This window comes from Triturus cristatus, chromosome 12 (genome assembly GCF_964204655.1).
Source record: "Triturus cristatus chromosome 12, aTriCri1.1, whole genome shotgun sequence".
NCBI classification, from domain to species: Eukaryota; Metazoa; Chordata; class Amphibia; order Caudata; family Salamandridae; genus Triturus; species Triturus cristatus.
The window spans coordinates 217,700,724-217,724,010 of record NC_140595.1 but is presented as its reverse complement, the minus strand read 5'-3'; the positions used below and the strand labels follow the sequence as shown (position 1 = coordinate 217,724,010).

The window sequence follows — 23,287 nt, the reverse complement described above, 5'->3', positions numbered from 1 at the left end:
CAACTCCTAATGAGCTGAGGTGAGTACAAAAGAAATTTGCATATTCCCAGACATACACATGTGAACAGTCCACCTTTTTGTACCTTGAGCAGAGACTTTGAAATGTTGGCCTGTTTTGCCCACCGGCCTGGTTCTCGCCCTCTTTCTTAGAGCCTGAAAATACCTTTCAGGTCCTCACCCTCGCAATGACAGGGTCTTTGATGTGCCGCCACTTACCCTAGAGAGCTATATTGTCACTTATTCTGGTTTCTCTTCAAAACGAAAAAATCTTTCGCCTTTTACTAAAGATTTCCGTGGAGAGGAACATTTAAGAGTTTATTCAATTTTTTTAAGCCTTGCCACAGGTGAGGCTGTTTATCATTTGTTTAAAAGAAAAGCATTACAAGTTGGGGAATATCCAGCAATTGTCTGCTGCTTTTTTTGGGGGACATGAGTTTGGTGTTTTATTCCTGAGCTCTCTGCTTGCTCATTTGCATAAACAGAGTGCAGGAGAGGTGCCTCATGGGAAAGAGCTTGTGCAGTGCATGAGATTGCTTTTCTTGACTGACTTGAAACTTCACGATCGCAGGCAGTATATTTTCTTATCTCCCAAAGATCCTGCTGCCAGATCCCAGAGGTCACCCTCCTTTTTAAAGGTGGGACCAAGACTCATGCTGTGCTTTTCATAGGGCTTGCCCGTTATTTGTGCCCGTTATTTGTGCCCGTTCGAGGTGCCCTGAGAGGTCGCCAATCCTGAGTCAGCTTCCTCTCAGGTAGACTTGAAGGGGCACGTCAGACTTGTTTCACGTGTCTCCAGCCTAGACAGATATATCCTTCTATATTCAGGTTTAATGAAAGTACGTGTGAAAAAGGCACATACGGTGCATGGCTATGTGTAGAGCGTGTTGAAAGCGTAAAATGGCTAGGGGACAAAAGGCCTACAGTGCCACTTAACTAAAAGCCTGATTCACATTTCCTGTTCCCCTTCCCCAGCAGCCCCGACAACTCCTAATGAGCTGAGGTGAGTACAAAAGAAATTTGCATATTCCCAGACATACACATGTGAACAGTCCACCTTTTTGTACCTTGAGCAGAGACTTTGAAATGTTGGCCTGTTTTGCCCACCGGCCTGGTTCTCGCCCTCTTTCTTAGAGCCTGAAAATACCTTTCAGGTCCTCACCCTCGCAATGACAGGGTCTTTGATGTGCCGCCACTTACCCTAGAGAGCTATATTGTCACTTACTCTGGTTTCTCTTCAAAACGAAAAAATCTTTCGCCTTTTACTAAAGATTTCCGTGGAGAGGAACATTTAAGAGTTTATTCAATTTTTTTAAGCCTTGCCACAGGTGAGGCTGTTTATCATTTGTTTAAAAGAAAAGCATTAGAAGTTGGGGAATATCCAGCAATTGTCTGCTGCTTTTTTGGGGGACATGAGTTTGGTGTTTTATTCCTGAGCTCTCTGCTTGCTCATTTGCATAAACAGAGTGCAGGAGAGGTGCCTCATGGGAAAGAGCTTGTGCAGTGCATGAGATTGCTTTTCTTGACTGACTTGAAACTTCACGATCGCAGGCAGTATATTTTCTTATCTCCCAAAGATCCTGCTGCCAGATCCCAGAGGTCACCCTCCTTTTTAAAGGTGGGACCAAGACTCATGCTGTGCTTTTCATAGGGCTTGCCCGTTATTTGTGCCCGTTAGAGGTGCCCTGAGAGGTCGCCAATCCTGAGTCAGCTTCCTCTCAGGTAAACTTGAAGGGGCACGTCAGACTTGTTTCACGTGTCTCCAGCCTAGACAGATATATCCTTCTATATTCAGGTTTAATGAAAGTACGTGTGAAAAAGGCACATACGGTGCATGGCTATGTGTAGAGCGTGTTGAAAGCGTAAAATGGCTAGGGGACAAAAGGCCTACAGTGCCACTTAACTAAAAGCCTGATTCACATTTCCTGTTCCCCTTCCCCAGCAGCCCCGACAACTCCTAATGAGCTGAGGTGAGTACAAAAGAAATTTGCATATTCCCAGACATACACATGTGAACAGTCCACCTTTTTGTACCTTGAGCAGAGACTTTGAAATGTTGGCCTGTTTTGCCCACCGGCCTGGTTCTCGCCCTCTTTCTTAGAGCCTGAAAATACCTTTCAGGTCCTCACCCTCGCAATGACAGGGTCTTTGATGTGCCGCCACTTACCCTAGAGAGCTATATTGTCGCTTACTCTGGTTTCTCTTCAAAACGAAAAAATCTTTCGCCTTTTACTAAAGATTTCCGTGGAGAGGAACATTTAAGAGTTTATTCAATTTTTTTAATCCTTGCCACAGGTGAGGCTGTTTATCATTTGTTTAAAAGAAAAGCATTAGAAGTTGGGGAATATCCAGCAATTGTCTGCTGCTTGTTTGGGGGACATGAGTTTGGTGTTTTATTCCTGAGCTCTCTGCTTGCTCATTTGCATAAACAGAGTGCAGGAGAGGTGCCTCATGGGAAAGAGCTTGTGCAGTGCATGAGATTGCTTTTCTTGACTGACTTGAAACTACACGATCGCAGGCAGTATATTTTCTTATCTCCCAAAGATCCTGCTGCCAGATCCCAGAGGTCACCCTCCTTTTTAAAGGTGGGACCAAGACTCATGCTGTGCTTTTCATAGGGCTTGCCCGTTATTTGTGCCCGTTGGAGGTGCCCTGAGAGGTCGCCAATCCTGAGTCCGCTTCCTCTCAGGTAGACTTGAAGGGGCACGTCAGACTTGTTTCACGTGTCTCCAGCCTAGACAGATATATCCTTCTATATTCAGGTTTAATGAAAGTACGTGTGAAAAAGGCACATACGGTCCATGGCTATGTGTAGAGCGTGTTGAAAGCGTAAAATGGCTAGGGGACAAAAGGCCTACAGTGCCACTTAACTAAAAGCCTGATTCACATTTCCTGTTCCCCTTCCCCAGCAGCCCCGACAACTCCTAATGAGCTGAGGTGAGTACAAAAGAAATTTGCATATTCCCAGACATACACATGTGAACAGTCCACCTTTTTGTGCCTTGAGCAGAGACTTTGAAATGTTGGCCTGTTTTGCCCACCGGCCTGGTTCTCGCCCTCTTTCTTAGAGCCTGAAAATACCTTTCAGGTCCTCACCCTCGCAATGACAGGGTCTTTGATGTGCCGCCACTTACCCTAGAGAGCTATATTGTCACTTATTCTGGTTTCTCTTCAAAACGAAAAAATCTTTCGCCTTTTACTAAAGATTTCCGTGGAGAGGAACATTTAAGAGTTTATTCAATTTTTTTAAGCCTTGCCACAGGTGAGGCTGTTTATCATTTGTTTAAAAGAAAAGCATTACAAGTTGGGGAATATCCAGCAATTGTCTGCTGCTTTTTTTGGGGGACATGAGTTTGGTGTTTTATTCCTGAGCTCTCTGCTTGCTCATTTGCATAAACAGAGTGCAGGAGAGGTGCCTCATGGGAAAGAGCTTGTGCAGTGCATGAGATTGCTTTTCTTGACTGACTTGAAACTTCACGATCGCAGGCAGTATATTTTCTTATCTCCCAAAGATCCTGCTGCCAGATCCCAGAGGTCACCCTCCTTTTTAAAGGTGGGACCAAGACTCATGCTGTGCTTTTCATAGGGCTTGCCCGTTATTTGTGCCCGTTAGAGGTGCCCCGAGAGGTCGCCAATCCTGAGTCAGCTTCCTCTCAGGTAGACTTGAAGGGGCACGTCAGACTTGTTTCACATGTCTCCAGCCTAGACAGATATATCCTTCTATATTCAGGTTTAATGAAAGTACGTGTGAAAAAGGCACATACGGTGCATGGCTATGTGTAGAGCACAGTGGTGGCTCTGAGCATATCGATTGGAGGGATGGTGTTGAAAGCGTAAAATGGCTAGGGGACAAAAGGCCTACAGTGCCACTTAACTAAAAGCCTGATTCACATTTCCTGTTCCCCTTCCCCAGCAGCCCCGACAACTCCTAATGAGCTGAGGTGAGTACAAAAGAAATTTGCATATTCCCAGACATACACATGTGAACAGTCCACCTTTTTGTACCTTGAGCAGAGACTTTGAAATGTTGGCCTGTTTTGCCCACCGGCCTGGTTCTCGCCCTCTTTCTTAGAGCCTGAAAATACCTTTCAGGCCCTCACCCTCGCAATGACAGGGTCTTTGATGTGGCGCCACTTACCCTAGAGAGCTATATTGTCACTTACTCTGGTTTCTCTTCAAAACGAAAATATCTTTCGCCTTTTACTAAAGATTTCCGTGGAGAGGAACATTTAAGAGTTTATTCAATTTTTTTAAGCCTTGACACAGGTGAGGCTGTTTATCATTTGTTTAAAAGAAAAGCATTAGAAGTTGGGGAATATCCAGCAATTGTCTGCTGCTTTTTAGGGGGACATGAGTTTGGTGTTTTATTCCTGAGCTCTCTGCTTGCTCATTTGCATAAACAGAGTGCAGGAGAGGTGCCTCATGGGAAAGAGCTTGTGCAGTGCATGAGATTGCTTTTCTTGACTGACTTGAAACTACACGATCGCAGGCAGTATATTTTCTTATCTCCCAAAGATCCTGCTGCCAGATCCCAGAGGTCACCCTCCTTTTTAAAGGTGGGACCAAGACTCATGCTGTGCTTTTCATAGGGCTTGCCCGTTATTTGTGCCCGTTGGAGGTGCCCTGAGAGGTCGCCAATCCTGAGTCCGCTTCCTCTCAGGTAGACTTGAAGGGGCACGTCAGACTTGTTTCACGTGTCTCCAGCCTAGACAGATATATCCTTCTATATTCAGGTTTAATGAAAGTACGTGTGAAAAAGGCACATACGGTGCATGGCTATGTGTAGAGCACAGTGGTGGCTCTGAGCATATCGATTGGAGGGATGGTGTTGAAAGCGTAAAATGGCTAGGGGACAAAAGGCCTACAGTGCCACTTAACTAAAAGCCTGATTCACATTTCCTGTTCCCCTTCCCCAGCAGCCCCGACAACTCCTAATGAGCTGAGGTGAGTACAAAAGAAATTTGCATATTCCCAGACATACACATGTGAACAGTCCACCTTTTTGTACCTTGAGCAGAGACTTTGAAATGTTGGCCTGTTTTGCCGACCGGCCTGGTTCTCGCCCTCTTTCTTAGAGCCTGAAAATACCTTTCAGGTCCTCACCCTCGCAATGACAGGGTCTTTGATGTGCCGCCACTTACCCTAGAGAGCTATATTGTCACTTACTCTGGTTTCTCTTCAAAACGAAAAAATCTTTCGCCTTTTACTAAAGATTTCCGTGGAGAGGAACATTTAAGAGTTTATTCAATTTTTTTAATCCTTGCCACAGGTGAGGCTGTTTATCATTTGTTTAAAAGAAATGCATTAGAAGTTGGGGAATATCCAGCAATTGTCTGCTGCTTTTTTGGGGGACATGAGTTTGGTGTTTTATTCCTGAGCTCTCTGCTTGCTCATTTGCATAAACAGAGTGCAGGAGAGGTGCCTCATGGGAAAGAGCTTGTGCAGTGCATGAGATTGCTTTTCTTGACTGACTTGAAACTACACGATCGCAGGCAGTATATTTTCTTATCTCCCAAAGATCCTGCTGCCAGATCCCAGAGGTCACCCTCCTTTTTAAAGGTGGGACCAAGACTCATGCTGTGCTTTTCATAGGGCTTGCCCGTTATTTGTGCCGGTTAGAGGTGCCCTGAGAGGTCGCCAATCCTGAGTCAGCTTCCTCTCAGGTAGACTTGAAGGGGCACGTCAGACTTGTTTCACGTGTCTCCAGCCTAGACAGATATATCCTTCTATATTCAGGTTTAATGAAAGTACGTGTGAAAAAGGCACATACGGTGCATGGCTATGTGTAGAGCGTGTTGAAAGCGTAAAATGGCTAGGGGACAAAAGGCCTACAGTGCCACTTAACTAAAAGCCTGATTCACATTTCCTGTTCCCCTTCCCCAGCAGCCCCGACAACTCCTAATGAGCTGAGGTGAGTACAAAAGAAATTTGCATATTCCCAGACATACACATGTGAACAGTCCACCTTTTTGTACCTTGAGCAGAGACTTTGAAATGTTGGCCTGTTTTGCCCACCGGCCTGGTTCTCGCCCTCTTTCTTAGAGCCTGAAAATACCTTTCAGGTCCTCACCCTCGCAATGACAGGGTCTTTGATGTGCCGCCACTTACCCTAGAGAGCTATATTGTCACTTACTCTGGTTTCTCTTCAAAACGAAAAAAATTTTCGCCTTTTACTAAAGATTTCCGTGGAGAGGAACATTTAAGAGTTTATTCAATTTTTTTAAGCCTTGCCACAGGTGAGGCTGTTTATCATTTGTTTAAAAGAAAAGCATTAGAAGTTGGGGAATATCCAGCAATTGTCTGCTGCTTTTTTGGGGGACATGAGTTTGGTGTTTTATTCCTGAGCTCTCTGCTTGCTCATTTGCATAAACAGAGTGCAGGAGAGGTGCCTCATGGGAAAGAGCTTGTGCAGTGCATGAGATTGCTTTTCTTGACTGACTTGAAACTACACGATCGCAGGCAGTATATTTTCTTATCTCCCAAAGATCCTGCTGCCAGATCCCAGAGGTCACCCTCCTTTTTAAAGGTGGGACCAAGACTCATGCTGTGCTTTTCATAGGGCTTGCCGTTATTTGTGCCCGTTGGAGGTGCCCTGAGAGGTCGCCAATCCTGAGTCCGCTTCCTCTCAGGTAGACTTGAAGGGGCACGTCAGACTTGTTTCACGTGTCTCCAGCCTAGACAGATATATCCTTCTATATTCAGGTTTAATGAAAGTACGTGTGAAAAAGGCACATACGGTGCATGGCTATGTGTAGAGCGTGTTGAAAGCGTAAAATGGCTAGGGGACAAAAGGCCTACAGTGCCACTTAACTAAAAGCCTGATTCACATTTCCTGTTCCCCTTCCCCAGCAGCCCCGACAACTCCTAATGAGCTGAGGTGAGTACAAAAGAAATTTGCATATTCCCAGACATACACATGTGAACAGTCCACCTTTTTGTACCTTGAGCAGAGACTTTGAAATGTTGGCCTGTTTTGCCCACCGGCCTGGTTCTCGCCCTCTTTCTTAGAGCCTGAAAATACCTTTCAGGTCCTCACCCTCGCAATGACAGGGTCTTTGATGTGCCGCCACTTACCCTAGAGAGCTATATTGTCACTTATTCTGGTTTCTCTTCAAAACGAAAAAATCTTTCGCCTTTTACTAAAGATTTCCGTGGAGAGGAACATTTAAGAGTTTATTCAATTTTTTTAAGCCTTGCCACAGGTGAGGCTGTTTATCATTTGTTTAAAAGAAAAGCATTACAAGTTGGGGAATATCCAGCAATTGTCTGCTGCTTTTTTTGGGGGACATGAGTTTGGTGTTTTATTCCTGAGCTCTCTGCTTGCTCATTTGCATAAACAGAGTGCAGGAGAGGTGCCTCATGGGAAAGAGCTTGTGCAGTGCATGAGATTGCTTTTCTTGACTGACTTGAAACTTCACGATCGCAGGCAGTATATTTTCTTATCTCCCAAAGATCCTGCTGCCAGATCCCAGAGGTCACCCTCCTTTTTAAAGGTGGGACCAAGACTCATGCTGTGCTTTTCATAGGGCTTGCCCGTTATTTGTGCCCGTTAGAGGTGCCCTGAGAGGTCGCCAATCCTGAGTCAGCTTCCTCTCAGGTAGACTTGAAGGGGCACGTCAGACTTGTTTCACATGTCTCCAGCCTAGACAGATATATCCTTCTATATTCAGGTTTAATGAAAGTACGTGTGAAAAAGGCACATACGGTGCATGGCTATGTGTAGAGCACAGTGGTGGCTCTGAGCATATCGATTGGAGGGATGGTGTTGAAAGCGTAAAATGGCTAGGGGACAAAAGGCCTACAGTGCCACTTAACTAAAAGCCTGATTCACATTTCCTGTTCCCCTTCCCCAGCAGCCCCGACAACTCCTAATGAGCTGAGGTGAGTACAAAAGAAATTTGCATATTCCCAGACATACACATGTGAACAGTCCACCTTTTTGTACCTTGAGCAGAGACTTTGAAATGTTGGCCTGTTTTGCCCACCGGCCTGGTTCTCGCCCTCTTTCTTAGAGCCTGAAAATACCTTTCAGGTCCTCACCCTCGCAATGACAGGGTCTTTGATGTGCCGCCACTTACCCTAGAGAGCTATATTGTCACTTACTCTGGTTTCTCTTCAAAGCGAAAAAATCTTTCGCCTTTTACTAAAGATTTCCGTGGAGAGGAACATTTAAGAGTTTATTCAATTTTTTTAATCCTTGCCACAGGTGAGGCTGTTTATCATTTGTTTAAAAGAAAAGCATTAGAAGTTGGGGAATATCCAGCAATTGTCTGCTGCTTTTTTGGGGGACATGAGTTTGGTGTTTTATTCCTGAGCTCTCTGCTTGCTCATTTGCATAAACAGAGTGCAGGAGAGGTGCCTCATGGGAAAGAGCTTGTGCAGTGCATGAGATTGCTTTTCTTGACTGACTTGAAACTACACGATCGCAGGCAGTATATTTTCTTATCTCCCAAAGATCCTGCTGCCAGATCCCAGAGGTCACCCTCCTTTTTAAAGGTGGGACCAAGACTCATGCTGTGCTTTTCATAGGGCTTGCCCGTTATTTGTGCCCGTTGGAGGTGCCCTGAGAGGTCGCCAATCCTGAGTCCGCTTCCTCTCAGGTAGACTTGAAGGGGCACGTCAGACTTGTTTCACGTGTCTCCAGCCTAGACAGATATATCCTTCTATATTCAGGTTTAATGAAAGTACGTGTGAAAAAGGCACATACGGTGCATGGCTATGTGTAGAGCGTGTTGAAAGCGTAAAATGGCTAGGGGACAAAAGGCCTACAGTGCCACTTAACTAAAAGCCTGATTCACATTTCCTGTTCCCCTTCCCCAGCAGCCCCGACAACTCCTAATGAGCTGAGGTGAGTACAAAAGAAATTTGCATATTCCCAGACATACACATGTGAACAGTCCACCTTTTTGTACCTTGAGCAGAGACTTTGAAATGTTGGCCTGTTTTGCCCACCGGCCTGGTTCTCGCCCTCTTTCTTAGAGCCTGAAAATACCTTTCAGGTCCTCACCCTCGCAATGACAGGGTCTTTGATGTGCCGCCACTTACCCTAGAGAGCTATATTGTCACTTACTTTGGTTTCTCTTCAAAACGAAATTTTTTTTCGCCTTTTACTAAAGATTTCCGTGGAGAGGAACATTTAAGAGTTTATTCAATTTTTTTAAGCCTTGCCACAGGTGAGGCTGTTTATCATTTGTTTAAAAGAAAAGCATTAGAAGTTGGGGAATATCCAGCAATTGTCTGCTGCTTTTTTGGGGGACATGAGTTTGGTGTTTTATTCCTGAGCTCTCTGCTTGCTCATTTGCATAAACAGAGTGCAGGAGAGGTGCCTCATGGGAAAGAGCTTGTGCAGTGCATGAGATTGCTTTTCTTGACTGACTTGAAACTACACGATCGCAGGCAGTATATTTTCTTATCTCCCAAAGATCCTGCTGCCAGATCCCAGAGGTCACCCTCCTTTTTAAAGGTGGGACCAAGACTCATGCTGTGCTTTTCATAGGGCTTGCCCGTTATTTGTGCCCGTTGGAGGTGCCCTGAGAGGTCGCCAATCCTGAGTCCGCTTCCTCTCAGGTAGACTTGAAGGGGCACGTCAGACTTGTTTCACGTGTCTCCAGCCTAGACAGATATATCCTTCTATATTCAGGTTTAATGAAAGTACGTGTGAAAAAGGCACATACGGTGCATGGCTATGTGTAGAGCGTGTTGAAAGCGTAAAATGGCTAGGGGACAAAAGGCCTACAGTGCCACTTAACTAAAAGCCTGATTCACATTTCCTGTTCCCCTTCCCCAGCAGCCCCGACAACTCCTAATGAGCTGAGGTGAGTACAAAAGAAATTTGCATATTCCCAGACATACACATGTGAACAGTCCACCTTTTTGTACCTTGAGCAGAGACTTTGAAATGTTGGCCTGTTTTGCCCACCGGCCTGGTTCTCGCCCTCTTTCTTAGAGCCTGAAAATACCTTTCAGGTCCTCACCCTCGCAATGACAGGGTCTTTGATGTGCCGCCACTTACCCTAGAGAGCTATATTGTCACTTACTCTGGTTTCTCTTCAAAACGAAAAAATCTTTCGCCTTTTACTAAAGATTTCCGTGGAGAGGAACATTTAAGAGTTTATTCAATTTTTTTAAGCCTTGCCACAGGTGAGGCTGTTTATCATTTGTTTAAAAGAAAAGCATTAGAAGTTGGGGAATATCCAGCAATTGTCTGCTGCTTTTTTGGGGGACATGAGTTTGGTGTTTTATTCCTGAGCTCTCTGCTTGCTCATTTGCATAAACAGAGTGCAGGAGAGGTGCCTCATGGGAAAGAGCTTGTGCAGTGCATGAGATTGCTTTTCTTGACTGACTTGAAACTTCACGATCGCAGGCAGTATATTTTCTTATCTCCCAAAGATCCTGCTGCCAGATCCCAGAGGTCACCCTCCTTTTTAAAGGTGGGACCAAGACTCATGCTGTGCTTTTCATAGGGCTTGCCCGTTATTTGTGCCCGTTAGAGGTGCCCTGAGAGGTCGCCAATCCTGAGTCAGCTTCCTCTCAGGTAAACTTGAAGGGGCACGTCAGACTTGTTTCACGTGTCTCCAGCCTAGACAGATATATCCTTCTATATTCAGGTTTAATGAAAGTACGTGTGAAAAAGGCACATACGGTGCATGGCTATGTGTAGAGCGTGTTGAAAGCGTAAAATGGCTAGGGGACAAAAGGCCTACAGTGCCACTTAACTAAAAGCCTGATTCACATTTCCTGTTCCCCTTCCCCAGCAGCCCCGACAACTCCTAATGAGCTGAGGTGAGTACAAAAGAAATTTGCATATTCCCAGACATACACATGTGAACAGTCCACCTTTTTGTACCTTGAGCAGAGACTTTGAAATGTTGGCCTGTTTTGCCCACCGGCCTGGTTCTCGCCCTCTTTCTTAGAGCCTGAAAATACCTTTCAGGTCCTCACCCTCGCAATGACAGGGTCTTTGATGTGCCGCCACTTACCCTAGAGAGCTATATTGTCGCTTACTCTGGTTTCTCTTCAAAACGAAAAAATCTTTCGCCTTTTACTAAAGATTTCCGTGGAGAGGAACATTTAAGAGTTTATTCAATTTTTTTAATCCTTGCCACAGGTGAGGCTGTTTATCATTTGTTTAAAAGAAAAGCATTAGAAGTTGGGGAATATCCAGCAATTGTCTGCTGCTTGTTTGGGGGACATGAGTTTGGTGTTTTATTCCTGAGCTCTCTGCTTGCTCATTTGCATAAACAGAGTGCAGGAGAGGTGCCTCATGGGAAAGAGCTTGTGCAGTGCATGAGATTGCTTTTCTTGACTGACTTGAAACTACACGATCGCAGGCAGTATATTTTCTTATCTCCCAAAGATCCTGCTGCCAGATCCCAGAGGTCACCCTCCTTTTTAAAGGTGGGACCAAGACTCATGCTGTGCTTTTCATAGGGCTTGCCCGTTCGAGGTGCCCTGAGAGGTCGCCAATCCTGAGTCAGCTTCCTCTCAGGTAGACTTGAAGGGGCACGTCAGACTTGTTTCACATGTCTCCAGCCTAGACAGATATATCCTTCTATATTCAGGTTTAATGAAAGTACGTGTGAAAAAGGCACATACGGTGCATGGCTATGTGTAGAGCACAGTGGTGGCTCTGAGCATATCGATTGGAGGGATGGTGTTGAAAGCGTAAAATGGCTAGGGGACAAAAGGCCTACAGTGCCACTTAACTAAAAGCCTGATTCACATTTCCTGTTCCCCTTCCCCAGCAGCCCCGACAACTCCTAATGAGCTGAGGTGAGTACAAAAGAAATTTGCATATTCCCAGACATACACATGTGAACAGTCCACCTTTTTGTACCTTGAGCAGAGACTTTGAAATGTTGGCCTGTTTTGCCCACCGGCCTGGTTCTCGCCCTCTTTCTTAGAGCCTGAAAATACCTTTCAGGTCCTCACCCTCGCAATGACAGGGTCTTTGATGTGCCGCCACTTACCCTAGAGAGCTATATTGTCGCTTACTCTGGTTTCTCTTCAAAACGAAAAAATCTTTCGCCTTTTACTAAAGATTTCCGTGGAGAGGAACATTTAAGAGTTTATTCAATTTTTTTAATCCTTGCCACAGGTGAGGCTGTTTATCATTTGTTTAAAAGAAAAGCATTAGAAGTTGGGGAATATCCAGCAATTGTCTGCTGCTTGTTTGGGGGACATGAGTTTGGTGTTTTATTCCTGAGCTCTCTGCTTGCTCATTTGCATAAACAGAGTGCAGGAGAGGTGCCTCATGGGAAAGAGCTTGTGCAGTGCATGAGATTGCTTTTCTTGACTGACTTGAAACTACACGATCGCAGGCAGTATATTTTCTTATCTCCCAAAGATCCTGCTGCCAGATCCCAGAGGTCACCCTCCTTTTTAAAGGTGGGACCAAGACTCATGCTGTGCTTTTCATAGGGCTTGCCCGTTATTTGTGCCCGTTAGAGGTGCCCTGAGAGGTCGCCAATCCTGAGTCAGCTTCCTCTCAGGTAGACTTGAAGGGGCACGTCAGACTTGTTTCACGTGTCTCCAGCCTAGACAGATATATCCTTCTATATTCAGGTTTAATGAAAGTACGTGTGAAAAAGGCACATACGGTGCATGGCTATGTGTAGAGCGTGTTGAAAGCGTAAAATGGCTAGGGGACAAAAGGCCTACAGTGCCACTTAACTAAAAGCCTGATTCACATTTCCTGTTCCCCTTCCCCAGCAGCCCCGACAACTCCTAATGAGCTGAGGTGAGTACAAAAGAAATTTGCATATTCCCAGACATACACATGTGAACAGTCCACCTTTTTGTACCTTGAGCAGAGACTTTGAAATGTTGGCCTGTTTTGCCCACCGGCCTGGTTCTCGCCCTCTTTCTTAGAGCCTGAAAATACCTTTCAGGTCCTCACCCTCGCAATGACAGGGTCTTTGATGTGCCGCCACTTACCCTAGAGAGCTATATTGTCATTTACTCTGGTTTCTCTTCAAAACGAAAAATTTTTTCGCCTTTTACTAAAGATTTCCGTGGAGAGGAACATTTAAGAGTTTATTCAATTTTTTTAAGCCTTGCCACAGGTGAGGCTGTTTATCATTTGTTTAAAAGAAAAGCATTAGAAGTTGGGGAATATCCAGCAATTGTCTGCTGCTTTTTTGGGGGACATGAGTTTGGTGTTTTATTCCTGAGCTCTCTGCTTGCTCATTTGCATAAACAGAGTGCAGGAGAGGTGCCTCATGGGAAAGAGCTTGTGCAGTGCATGAGATTGCTTTTCTTGACTGACTTGAAACTACACGATCGCAGGCAGTATATTTTCTTATCTCCCAAAGATCCTGCTGCCAGATCCCAGAGGTCACCCTCCTTTTTAAAGGTGGGACCAAGACTCATGCTGTGCTTTTCATAGGGCTTGCCGTTATTTGTGCCCGTTGGAGGTGCCCTGAGAGGTCGCCAATCCTGAGTCCGCTTCCTCTCAGGTAGACTTGAAGGGGCACGTCAGACTTGTTTCACGTGTCTCCAGCCTAGACAGATATATCCTTCTATATTCAGGTTTAATGAAAGTACGTGTGAAAAAGGCACATACGGTGCATGGCTATGTGTAGAGCGTGTTGAAAGCGTAAAATGGCTAGGGGACAAAAGGCCTACAGTGCCACTTAACTAAAAGCCTGATTCACATTTCCTGTTCCCCTTCCCCAGCAGCCCCGACAACTCCTAATGAGCTGAGGTGAGTACAAAAGAAATTTGCATATTCCCAGACATACACATGTGAACAGTCCACCTTTTTGTACCTTGAGCAGAGACTTTGAAATGTTGGCCTGTTTTGCCCACCGGCCTGGTTCTCGCCCTCTTTCTTAGAGCCTGAAAATACCTTTCAGGTCCTCACCCTCGCAATGACAGGGTCTTTGATGTGCCGCCACTTACCCTAGAGAGCTATATTGTCACTTATTCTGGTTTCTCTTCAAAACGAAAAAATCTTTCGCCTTTTACTAAAGATTTCCGTGGAGAGGAACATTTAAGAGTTTATTCAATTTTTTTAAGCCTTGCCACAGGTGAGGCTGTTTATCATTTGTTTAAAAGAAAAGCATTACAAGTTGGGGAATATCCAGCAATTGTCTGCTGCTTTTTTTGGGGGACATGAGTTTGGTGTTTTATTCCTGAGCTCTCTGCTTGCTCATTTGCATAAACAGAGTGCAGGAGAGGTGCCTCATGGGAAAGAGCTTGTGCAGTGCATGAGATTGCTTTTCTTGACTGACTTGAAACTTCACGATCGCAGGCAGTATATTTTCTTATCTCCCAAAGATCCTGCTGCCAGATCCCAGAGGTCACCCTCCTTTTTAAAGGTGGGACCAAGACTCATGCTGTGCTTTTCATAGGGCTTGCCCGTTATTTGTGCCCGTTAGAGGTGCCCTGAGAGGTCGCCAATCCTGAGTCAGCTTCCTCTCAGGTAGACTTGAAGGGGCACGTCAGACTTGTTTCACATGTCTCCAGCCTAGACAGATATATCCTTCTATATTCAGGTTTAATGAAAGTACGTGTGAAAAAGGCACATACGGTGCATGGCTATGTGTAGAGCACAGTGGTGGCTCTGAGCATATCGATTGGAGGGATGGTGTTGAAAGCGTAAAATGGCTAGGGGACAAAAGGCCTACAGTGCCACTTAACTAAAAGCCTGATTCACATTTCCTGTTCCCCTTCCCCAGCAGCCCCGACAACTCCTAATGAGCTGAGGTGAGTACAAAAGAAATTTGCATATTCCCAGACATACACATGTGAACAGTCCACCTTTTTGTACCTTGAGCAGAGACTTTGAAATGTTGGCCTGTTTTGCCCACCGGCCTGGTTCTCGCCCTCTTTCTTAGAGCCTGAAAATACCTTTCAGGTCCTCACCCTCGCAATGACAGGGTCTTTGATGTGCCGCCACTTACCCTAGAGAGCTATATTGTCACTTACTCTGGTTTCTCTTCAAAGCGAAAAAATCTTTCGCCTTTTACTAAAGATTTCCGTGGAGAGGAACATTTAAGAGTTTATTCAATTTTTTTAATCCTTGCCACAGGTGAGGCTGTTTATCATTTGTTTAAAAGAAAAGCATTAGAAGTTGGGGAATATCCAGCAATTGTCTGCTGCTTTTTTGGGGGACATGAGTTTGGTGTTTTATTCCTGAGCTCTCTGCTTGCTCATTTGCATAAACAGAGTGCAGGAGAGGTGCCTCATGGGAAAGAGCTTGTGCAGTGCATGAGATTGCTTTTCTTGACTGACTTGAAACTACACGATCGCAGGCAGTATATTTTCTTATCTCCCAAAGATCCTGCTGCCAGATCCCAGAGGTCACCCTCCTTTTTAAAGGTGGGACCAAGACTCATGCTGTGCTTTTCATAGGGCTTGCCCGTTATTTGTGCCCGTTGGAGGTGCCCTGAGAGGTCGCCAATCCTGAGTCCGCTTCCTCTCAGGTAGACTTGAAGGGGCACGTCAGACTTGTTTCACGTGTCTCCAGCCTAGACAGATATATCCTTCTATATTCAGGTTTAATGAAAGTACGTGTGAAAAAGGCACATACGGTGCATGGCTATGTGTAGAGCGTGTTGAAAGCGTAAAATGGCTAGGGGACAAAAGGCCTACAGTGCCACTTAACTAAAAGCCTGATTCACATTTCCTGTTCCCCTTCCCCAGCAGCCCCGACAACTCCTAATGAGCTGAGGTGAGTACAAAAGAAATTTGCATATTCCCAGACATACACATGTGAACAGTCCACCTTTTTGTACCTTGAGCAGAGACTTTGAAATGTTGGCCTGTTTTGCCCACCGGCCTGGTTCTCGCCCTCTTTCTTAGAGCCTGAAAATACCTTTCAGGTCCTCACCCTCGCAATGACAGGGTCTTTGATGTGCCGCCACTTACCCTAGAGAGCTATATTGTCACTTACTCTGGTTTCTCTTCAAAACGAAAATTTTTTTCGCCTTTTACTAAAGATTTCCGTGGAGAGGAACATTTAAGAGTTTATTCAATTTTTTTAAGCCTTGCCACAGGTGAGGCTGTTTATCATTTGTTTAAAAGAAAAGCATTAGAAGTTGGGGAATATCCAGCAATTGTCTGCTGCTTTTTTGGGGGACATGAGTTTGGTGTTTTATTCCTGAGCTCTCTGCTTGCTCATTTGCATAAACAGAGTGCAGGAGAGGTGCCTCATGGGAAAGAGCTTGTGCAGTGCATGAGATTGCTTTTCTTGACTGACTTGAAACTACACGATCGCAGGCAGTATATTTTCTTATCTCCCAAAGATCCTGCTGCCAGATCCCAGAGGTCACCCTCCTTTTTAAAGGTGGGACCAAGACTCATGCTGTGCTTTTCATAGGGCTTGCCCGTTATTTGTGCCCGTTGGAGGTGCCCTGAGAGGTCGCCAATCCTGAGTCCGCTTCCTCTCAGGTAGACTTGAAGGGGCACGTCAGACTTGTTTCACGTGTCTCCAGCCTAGACAGATATATCCTTCTATATTCAGGTTTAATGAAAGTACGTGTGAAAAAGGCACATACGGTGCATGGCTATGTGTAGAGCGTGTTGAAAGCGTAAAATGGCTAGGGGACAAAAGGCCTACAGTGCCACTTAACTAAAAGCCTGATTCACATTTCCTGTTCCCCTTCCCCAGCAGCCCCGACAACTCCTAATGAGCTGAGGTGAGTACAAAAGAAATTTGCATATTCCCAGACATACACATGTGAACAGTCCACCTTTTTGTACCTTGAGCAGAGACTTTGAAATGTTGGCCTGTTTTGCCCACCGGCCTGGTTCTCGCCCTCTTTCTTAGAGCCTGAAAATACCTTTCAGGTCCTCACCCTCGCAATGACAGGGTCTTTGATGTGCCGCCACTTACCCTAGAGAGCTATATTGTCATTTACTCTGGTTTCTCTTCAAAACGAAAAATTTTTTCGCCTTTTACTAAAGATTTCCGTGGAGAGGAACATTTAAGAGTTTATTCAATTTTTTTAAGCCTTGCCACAGGTGAGGCTGTTTATCATTTGTTTAAAAGAAAAGCATTAGAAGTTGGGGAATATCCAGCAATTGTCTGCTGCTTTTTTGGGGGACATGAGTTTGGTGTTTTATTCCTGAGCTCTCTGCTTGCTCATTTGCATAAACAGAGTGCAGGAGAGGTGCCTCATGGGAAAGAGCTTGTGCAGTGCATGAGATTGCTTTTCTTGACTGACTTGAAACTACACGATCGCAGGCAGTATATTTTCTTATCTCCCAAAGATCCTGCTGCCAGATCCCAGAGGTCACCCTCCTTTTTAAAGGTGGGACCAAGACTCATGCTGTGCTTTTCATAGGGCTTGCCGTTATTTGTGCCCGTTGGAGGTGCCCTGAGAGGTCGCCAATCCTGAGTCCGCTTCCTCTCAGGTAGACTTGAAGGGGCACGTCAGACTTGTTTCACGTGTCTCCAGCCTAGACAGATATATCCTTCTATATTCAGGTTTAATGAAAGTACGTGTGAAAAAGGCACATACGGTGCATGGCTATGTGTAGAGCGTGTTGAAAGCGTAAAATGGCTAGGGGACAAAAGGCCTACAGTGCCACTTAACTAAAAGCCTGATTCACATTTCCTGTTCCCCTTCCCCAGCAGCCCCGACAACTCCTAATGAGCTGAGGTGAGTACAAAAGAAATTTGCATATTCCCAGACATACACATGTGAACAGTCCACCTTTTTGTACCTTGAGCAGAGACTTTGAAATGTTGGCCTGTTTTGCCCACCGGCCTGGTTCTCGCCCTCTTTCTTAGAGCCTGAAAATACCTTTCAGGTCCTCACCCTCGCAATGACAGGGTCTTTGATGTGCCGCCACTTACCCTAGAGAGCTATATTGTCACTTATTCTGGTTTCTCTTCAAAACGAAAAAATCTTTCGCCTTTTACTAAAGATTTCCGTGGAGAGGAACATTTAAGAGTTTATTCAATTTTTTTAAGCCTTGCCACAGGTGAGGCTGTTTATCATTTGTTTAAAAGAAAAGCATTACAAGTTGGGGAATATCCAGCAATTGTCTGCTGCTTTTTTTGGGGGACATGAGTTTGGTGTTTTATTCCTGAGCTCTCTGCTTGCTCATTTGCATAAACAGAGTGCAGGAGAGGTGCCTCATGGGAAAGAGCTTGTGCAGTGCATGAGATTGCTTTTCTTGACTGACTTGAAACTTCACGATCGCAGGCAGTATATTTTCTTATCTCCCAAAGATCCTGCTGCCAGATCCCAGAGGTCACCCTCCTTTTTAAAGGTGGGACCAAGACTCATGCTGTGCTTTTCATAGGGCTTGCCCGTTATTTGTGCCCGTTAGAGGTGCCCTGAGAGGTCGCCAATCCTGAGTCAGCTTCCTCTCAGGTAGACTTGAAGGGGCACGTCAGACTTGTTTCACATGTCTCCAGCCTAGACAGATATATCCTTCTATATTCAGGTTTAATGAAAGTACGTGTGAAAAAGGCACATACGGTGCATGGCTATGTGTAGAGCACAGTGGTGGCTCTGAGCATATCGATTGGAGGGATGGTGTTGAAAGCGTAAAATGGCTAGGGGACAAAAGGCCTACAGTGCCACTTAACTAAAAGCCTGATTCACATTTCCTGTTCCCCTTCCCCAGCAGCCCCGACAACTCCTAATGAGCTGAGGTGAGTACAAAAGAAATTTGCATATTCCCAGACATACACATGTGAACAGTCCACCTTTTTGTACCTTGAGCAGAGACTTTGAAATGTTGGCCTGTTTTGCCCACCGGCCTGGTTCTCGCCCTCTTTCTTAGAGCCTGAAAATACCTTTCAGGTCCTCACCCTCGCAATGACAGGGTCTTTGATGTGCCGCCACTTACCCTAGAGAGCTATATTGTCACTTACTCTGGTTTCTCTTCAAAGCGAAAAAATCTTTCGCCTTTTACTAAAGATTTCCGTGGAGAGGAACATTTAAGAGTTTATTCAATTTTTTTAATCCTTGCCACAGGTGAGGCTGTTTATCATTTGTTTAAAAGAAAAGCATTAGAAGTTGGGGAATATCCAGCAATTGTCTGCTGCTTTTTTGGGGGACATGAGTTTGGTGTTTTATTCCTGAGCTCTCTGCTTGCTCATTTGCATAAACAGAGTGCAGGAGAGGTGCCTCATGGGAAAGAGCTTGTGCAGTGCATGAGATTGCTTTTCTTGACTGACTTGAAACTACACGATCGCAGGCAGTATATTTTCTTATCTCCCAAAGATCCTGCTGCCAGATCCCAGAGGTCACCCTCCTTTTTAAAGGTGGGACCAAGACTCATGCTGTGCTTTTCATAGGGCTTGCCCGTTATTTGTGCCCGTTGGAGGTGCCCTGAGAGGTCGCCAATCCTGAGTCCGCTTCCTCTCAGGTAGACTTGAAGGGGCACGTCAGACTTGTTTCACGTGTCTCCAGCCTAGACAGATATATCCTTCTATATTCAGGTTTAATGAAAGTACGTGTGAAAAAGGCACATACGGTGCATGGCTATGTGTAGAGCGTGTTGAAAGCGTAAAATGGCTAGGGGACAAAAGGCCTACAGTGCCACTTAACTAAAAGCCTGATTCACATTTCCTGTTCCCCTTCCCCAGCAGCCCCGACAACTCCTAATGAGCTGAGGTGAGTACAAAAGAAATTTGCATATTCCCAGACATACACATGTGAACAGTCCACCTTTTTGTACCTTGAGCAGAGACTTTGAAATGTTGGCCTGTTTTGCCCACCGGCCTGGTTCTCGCCCTCTTTCTTAGAGCCTGAAAATACCTTTCAGGTCCTCACCCTCGCAATGACAGGGTCTTTGATGTGCCGCCACTTACCCTAGAGAGCTATATTGTCACTTACTCTGGTTTCTCTTCAAAACGAAAATTTTTTTCGCCTTTTACTAAAGATTTCCGTGGAGAGGAACATTTAAGAGTTTATTCAATTTTTTTAAGCCTTGCCACAGGTGAGGCTGTTTATCATTTGTTTAAAAGAAAAGCATTAGAAGTTGGGGAATATCCAGCAATTGTCTGCTGCTTTTTTGGGGGACATGAGTTTGGTGTTTTATTCCTGAGCTCTCTGCTTGCTCATTTGCATAAACAGAGTGCAGGAGAGGTGCCTCATGGGAAAGAGCTTGTGCAGTGCATGAGATTGCTTTTCTTGACTGACTTGAAACTACACGATCGCAGGCAGTATATTTTCTTATCTCCCAAAGATCCTGCTGCCAGATCCCAGAGGTCACCCTCCTTTTTAAAGGTGGGACCAAGACTCATGCTGTGCTTTTCATAGGGCTTGCCCGTTATTTGTGCCCGTTGGAGGTGCCCTGAGAGGTCGCCAATCCTGAGTCCGCTTCCTCTCAGGTAGACTTGAAGGGGCACGTCAGACTTGTTTCACGTGTCTCCAGCCTAGACAGATATATCCTTCTATATTCAGGTTTAATGAAAGTACGTGTGAAAAAGGCACATACGGTGCATGGCTATGTGTAGAGCGTGTTGAAAGCGTAAAATGGCTAGGGGACAAAAGGCCTACAGTGCCACTTAACTAAAAGCCTGATTCACATTTCCTGTTCCCCTTCCCCAGCAGCCCCGACAACTCCTAATGAGCTGAGGTGAGTACAAAAGAAATTTGCATATTCCCAGACATACACATGTGAACAGTCCACCTTTTTGTACCTTGAGCAGAGACTTTGAAATGTTGGCCTGTTTTGCCCACCGGCCTGGTTCTCGCCCTCTTTCTTAGAGCCTGAAAATACCTTTCAGGTCCTCACCCTCGCAATGACAGGGTCTTTGATGTGCCGCCACTTACCCTAGAGAGCTATATTGTCACTTATTCTGGTTTCTCTTCAAAACGAAAAAATCTTTCGCCTTTTACTAAAGATTTCCGTGGAGAGGAACATTTAAGAGTTTATTCAATTTTTTTAAGCCTTGCCACAGGTGAGGCTGTTTATCATTTGTTTAAAAGAAAAGCATTACAAGTTGGGGAATATCCAGCAATTGTCTGCTGCTTTTTTTGGGGGACATGAGTTTGGTGTTTTATTCCTGAGCTCTCTGCTTGCTCATTTGCATAAACAGAGTGCAGGAGAGGTGCCTCATGGGAAAGAGCTTGTGCAGTGCATGAGATTTCTTTTCTTGACTGACTTGAAACTTCACGATCGCAGGCAGTATATTTTCTTATCTCCCAAAGATCCTGCTGCCAGATCCCAGAGGTCACCCTCCTTTTTAAAGGTGGGACCAAGACTCATGCTGTGCTTTTCATAGGGCTTGCCCGTTATTTGTGCCCGTTATTTGTGCCCGTTCGAGGTGCCCTGAGAGGTCGCCAATCCTGAGTCAGCTTCCTCTCAGGTAGACTTGAAGGGGCACGTCAGACTTGTTTCACGTGTCTCCAGCCTAGACAGATATATCCTTCTATATTCAGGTTTAATGAAAGTACGTGTGAAAAAGGCACATACGGTGCATGGCTATGTGTAGAGCGTGTTGAAAGCGTAAAATGGCTAGGGGACAAAAGGCCTACAGTGCCACTTAACTAAAAGCCTGATTCACATTTCCTGTTCCCCTTCCCCAGCAGCCCCGACAACTCCTAATGAGCTGAGGTGAGTACAAAAGAAATTTGCATATTCCCAGACATACACATGTGAACAGTCCACCTTTTTGTACCTTGAGCAGAGACTTTGAAATGTTGGCCTGTTTTGCCCACCGGCCTGGTTCTCGCCCTCTTTCTTAGAGCCTGAAAATACCTTTCAGGTCCTCACCCTCGCAATGACAGGGTCTTTGATGTGCCGCCACTTACCCTAGAGAGCTATATTGTCACTTACTCTGGTTTCTCTTCAAAACGAAAAAATCTTTCGCCTTTTACTAAAGATTTCCGTGGAGAGGAACATTTAAGAGTTTATTCAATTTTTTTAAGCCTTGCCACAGGTGAGGCTGTTTATCATTTGTTTAAAAGAAAAGCATTAGAAGTTGGGGAATATCCAGCAATTGTCTGCTGCTTTTTTGGGGGACATGAGTTTGGTGTTTTATTCCTGAGCTCTCTGCTTGCTCATTTGCATAAACAGAGTGCAGGAGAGGTGCCTCATGGGAAAGAGCTTGTGCAGTGCATGAGATTGCTTTTCTTGACTGACTTGAAACTTCACGATCGCAGGCAGTATATTTTCTTATCTCCCAAAGATCCTGCTGCCAGATCCCAGAGGTCACCCTCCTTTTTAAAGGTGGGACCAAGACTCATGCTGTGCTTTTCATAGGGCTTGCCCGTTATTTGTGCCCGTTAGAGGTGCCCTGAGAGGTCGCCAATCCTGAGTCAGCTTCCTCTCAGGTAAACTTGAAGGGGCACGTCAGACTTGTTTCACGTGTCTCCAGCCTAGACAGATATATCCTTCTATATTCAGGTTTAATGAAAGTACGTGTGAAAAAGGCACATACGGTGCATGGCTATGTGTAGAGCGTGTTGAAAGCGTAAAATGGCTAGGGGACAAAAGGCCTACAGTGCCACTTAACTAAAAGCCTGATTCACATTTCCTGTTCCCCTTCCCCAGCAGCCCCGACAACTCCTAATGAGCTGAGGTGAGTACAAAAGAAATTTGCATATTCCCAGACATACACATGTGAACAGTCCACCTTTTTGTACCTTGAGCAGAGACTTTGAAATGTTGGCCTGTTTTGCCCACCGGCCTGGTTCTCGCCCTCTTTCTTAGAGCCTGAAAATACCTTTCAGGTCCTCACCCTCGCAATGACAGGGTCTTTGATGTGCCGCCACTTACCCTAGAGAGCTATATTGTCGCTTACTCTGGTTTCTCTTCAAAACGAAAAAATCTTTCGCCTTTTACTAAAGATTTCCGTGGAGAGGAACATTTAAGAGTTTATTCAATTTTTTTAATCCTTGCCACAGGTGAGGCTGTTTATCATTTGTTTAAAAGAAAAGCATTAGAAGTTGGGGAATATCCAGCAATTGTCTGCTGCTTGTTTGGGGGACATGAGTTTGGTGTTTTATTCCTGAGCTCTCTGCTTGCTCATTTGCATAAACAGAGTGCAGGAGAGGTGCCTCATGGGAAAGAGCTTGTGCAGTGCATGAGATTGCTTTTCTTGACTGACTTGAAACTACACGATCGCAGGCAGTATATTTTCTTATCTCCCAAAGATCCTGCTGCCAGATCCCAGAGGTCACCCTCCTTTTTAAAGGTGGGACCAAGACTCATGCTGTGCTTTTCATAGGGCTTGCCCGTTATTTGTGCCCGTTAGAGGTGCCCTGAGAGGTCGCCAATCCTGAGTCAGCTTCCTCTCAGGTAGACTTGAAGGGGCACGTCAGACTTGTTTCACGTGTCTCCAGCCTAGACAGATATATCCTTCTATATTCAGGTT

At 45.3% G+C, this 23,287-nt stretch overlaps 24 non-coding genes across 24 annotated transcripts; all 24 read left to right on the top strand.

The window, feature by feature from the left end:
- The first annotated feature begins 237 nt into the window (after positions 1 to 237).
- On the top strand, positions 238 to 352 carry LOC146774248 (U5 spliceosomal RNA). The gene has a single exon (XR_014973851.1). It is a non-coding gene; the product is annotated as a U5 spliceosomal RNA (small nuclear RNA).
- Positions 353 to 1,218: 866 nt separating this feature from the next.
- On the top strand, positions 1,219 to 1,333 carry LOC146774247 (U5 spliceosomal RNA). Its single transcript, XR_014972683.1, has one exon. It is a non-coding gene; the product is annotated as a U5 spliceosomal RNA (small nuclear RNA).
- Positions 1,334 to 2,185: 852 nt separating this feature from the next.
- LOC146774246 (U5 spliceosomal RNA) lies at positions 2,186 to 2,300 on the top strand. Its single transcript, XR_014974044.1, has one exon. It is a non-coding gene; the product is annotated as a U5 spliceosomal RNA (small nuclear RNA).
- An 852-nt stretch (positions 2,301 to 3,152) lies between these two features.
- On the top strand, positions 3,153 to 3,267 carry LOC146774245 (U5 spliceosomal RNA). The gene has a single exon (XR_014973850.1). It is a non-coding gene; the product is annotated as a U5 spliceosomal RNA (small nuclear RNA).
- Positions 3,268 to 4,156: 889 nt separating this feature from the next.
- On the top strand, positions 4,157 to 4,271 carry LOC146774244 (U5 spliceosomal RNA). The gene has a single exon (XR_014974316.1). It is a non-coding gene; the product is annotated as a U5 spliceosomal RNA (small nuclear RNA).
- An 888-nt stretch (positions 4,272 to 5,159) lies between these two features.
- On the top strand, positions 5,160 to 5,274 carry LOC146774243 (U5 spliceosomal RNA). The gene has a single exon (XR_014974043.1). It is a non-coding gene; the product is annotated as a U5 spliceosomal RNA (small nuclear RNA).
- Positions 5,275 to 6,126: 852 nt separating this feature from the next.
- On the top strand, positions 6,127 to 6,241 carry LOC146774242 (U5 spliceosomal RNA). The gene has a single exon (XR_014974731.1). It is a non-coding gene; the product is annotated as a U5 spliceosomal RNA (small nuclear RNA).
- An 851-nt stretch (positions 6,242 to 7,092) lies between these two features.
- On the top strand, positions 7,093 to 7,207 carry LOC146774241 (U5 spliceosomal RNA). Its single transcript, XR_014973849.1, has one exon. It is a non-coding gene; the product is annotated as a U5 spliceosomal RNA (small nuclear RNA).
- An 889-nt stretch (positions 7,208 to 8,096) lies between these two features.
- LOC146774240 (U5 spliceosomal RNA) lies at positions 8,097 to 8,211 on the top strand. The gene has a single exon (XR_014974359.1). It is a non-coding gene; the product is annotated as a U5 spliceosomal RNA (small nuclear RNA).
- An 852-nt stretch (positions 8,212 to 9,063) lies between these two features.
- LOC146774239 (U5 spliceosomal RNA) lies at positions 9,064 to 9,178 on the top strand. The gene has a single exon (XR_014974827.1). It is a non-coding gene; the product is annotated as a U5 spliceosomal RNA (small nuclear RNA).
- Positions 9,179 to 10,030: 852 nt separating this feature from the next.
- Positions 10,031 to 10,145, top strand: LOC146774238 (U5 spliceosomal RNA). Its single transcript, XR_014972682.1, has one exon. It is a non-coding gene; the product is annotated as a U5 spliceosomal RNA (small nuclear RNA).
- Positions 10,146 to 10,997: 852 nt separating this feature from the next.
- Positions 10,998 to 11,112, top strand: LOC146774237 (U5 spliceosomal RNA). Its single transcript, XR_014974042.1, has one exon. It is a non-coding gene; the product is annotated as a U5 spliceosomal RNA (small nuclear RNA).
- An 875-nt stretch (positions 11,113 to 11,987) lies between these two features.
- Positions 11,988 to 12,102, top strand: LOC146774236 (U5 spliceosomal RNA). The gene has a single exon (XR_014974041.1). It is a non-coding gene; the product is annotated as a U5 spliceosomal RNA (small nuclear RNA).
- An 852-nt stretch (positions 12,103 to 12,954) lies between these two features.
- LOC146774235 (U5 spliceosomal RNA) lies at positions 12,955 to 13,069 on the top strand. Its single transcript, XR_014974634.1, has one exon. It is a non-coding gene; the product is annotated as a U5 spliceosomal RNA (small nuclear RNA).
- Positions 13,070 to 13,920: 851 nt separating this feature from the next.
- On the top strand, positions 13,921 to 14,035 carry LOC146774234 (U5 spliceosomal RNA). The gene has a single exon (XR_014973847.1). It is a non-coding gene; the product is annotated as a U5 spliceosomal RNA (small nuclear RNA).
- Positions 14,036 to 14,924: 889 nt separating this feature from the next.
- On the top strand, positions 14,925 to 15,039 carry LOC146774233 (U5 spliceosomal RNA). The gene has a single exon (XR_014974357.1). It is a non-coding gene; the product is annotated as a U5 spliceosomal RNA (small nuclear RNA).
- An 852-nt stretch (positions 15,040 to 15,891) lies between these two features.
- On the top strand, positions 15,892 to 16,006 carry LOC146774232 (U5 spliceosomal RNA). Its single transcript, XR_014974793.1, has one exon. It is a non-coding gene; the product is annotated as a U5 spliceosomal RNA (small nuclear RNA).
- Positions 16,007 to 16,858: 852 nt separating this feature from the next.
- On the top strand, positions 16,859 to 16,973 carry LOC146774231 (U5 spliceosomal RNA). The gene has a single exon (XR_014974633.1). It is a non-coding gene; the product is annotated as a U5 spliceosomal RNA (small nuclear RNA).
- An 851-nt stretch (positions 16,974 to 17,824) lies between these two features.
- On the top strand, positions 17,825 to 17,939 carry LOC146774230 (U5 spliceosomal RNA). The gene has a single exon (XR_014973846.1). It is a non-coding gene; the product is annotated as a U5 spliceosomal RNA (small nuclear RNA).
- Positions 17,940 to 18,828: 889 nt separating this feature from the next.
- LOC146774229 (U5 spliceosomal RNA) lies at positions 18,829 to 18,943 on the top strand. The gene has a single exon (XR_014974356.1). It is a non-coding gene; the product is annotated as a U5 spliceosomal RNA (small nuclear RNA).
- Positions 18,944 to 19,795: 852 nt separating this feature from the next.
- Positions 19,796 to 19,910, top strand: LOC146774228 (U5 spliceosomal RNA). Its single transcript, XR_014974792.1, has one exon. It is a non-coding gene; the product is annotated as a U5 spliceosomal RNA (small nuclear RNA).
- An 852-nt stretch (positions 19,911 to 20,762) lies between these two features.
- On the top strand, positions 20,763 to 20,877 carry LOC146774227 (U5 spliceosomal RNA). Its single transcript, XR_014973845.1, has one exon. It is a non-coding gene; the product is annotated as a U5 spliceosomal RNA (small nuclear RNA).
- Positions 20,878 to 21,743: 866 nt separating this feature from the next.
- On the top strand, positions 21,744 to 21,858 carry LOC146774226 (U5 spliceosomal RNA). The gene has a single exon (XR_014972680.1). It is a non-coding gene; the product is annotated as a U5 spliceosomal RNA (small nuclear RNA).
- An 852-nt stretch (positions 21,859 to 22,710) lies between these two features.
- On the top strand, positions 22,711 to 22,825 carry LOC146774225 (U5 spliceosomal RNA). The gene has a single exon (XR_014974040.1). It is a non-coding gene; the product is annotated as a U5 spliceosomal RNA (small nuclear RNA).
- Positions 22,826 to 23,287: the final 462 nt, after the last annotated feature.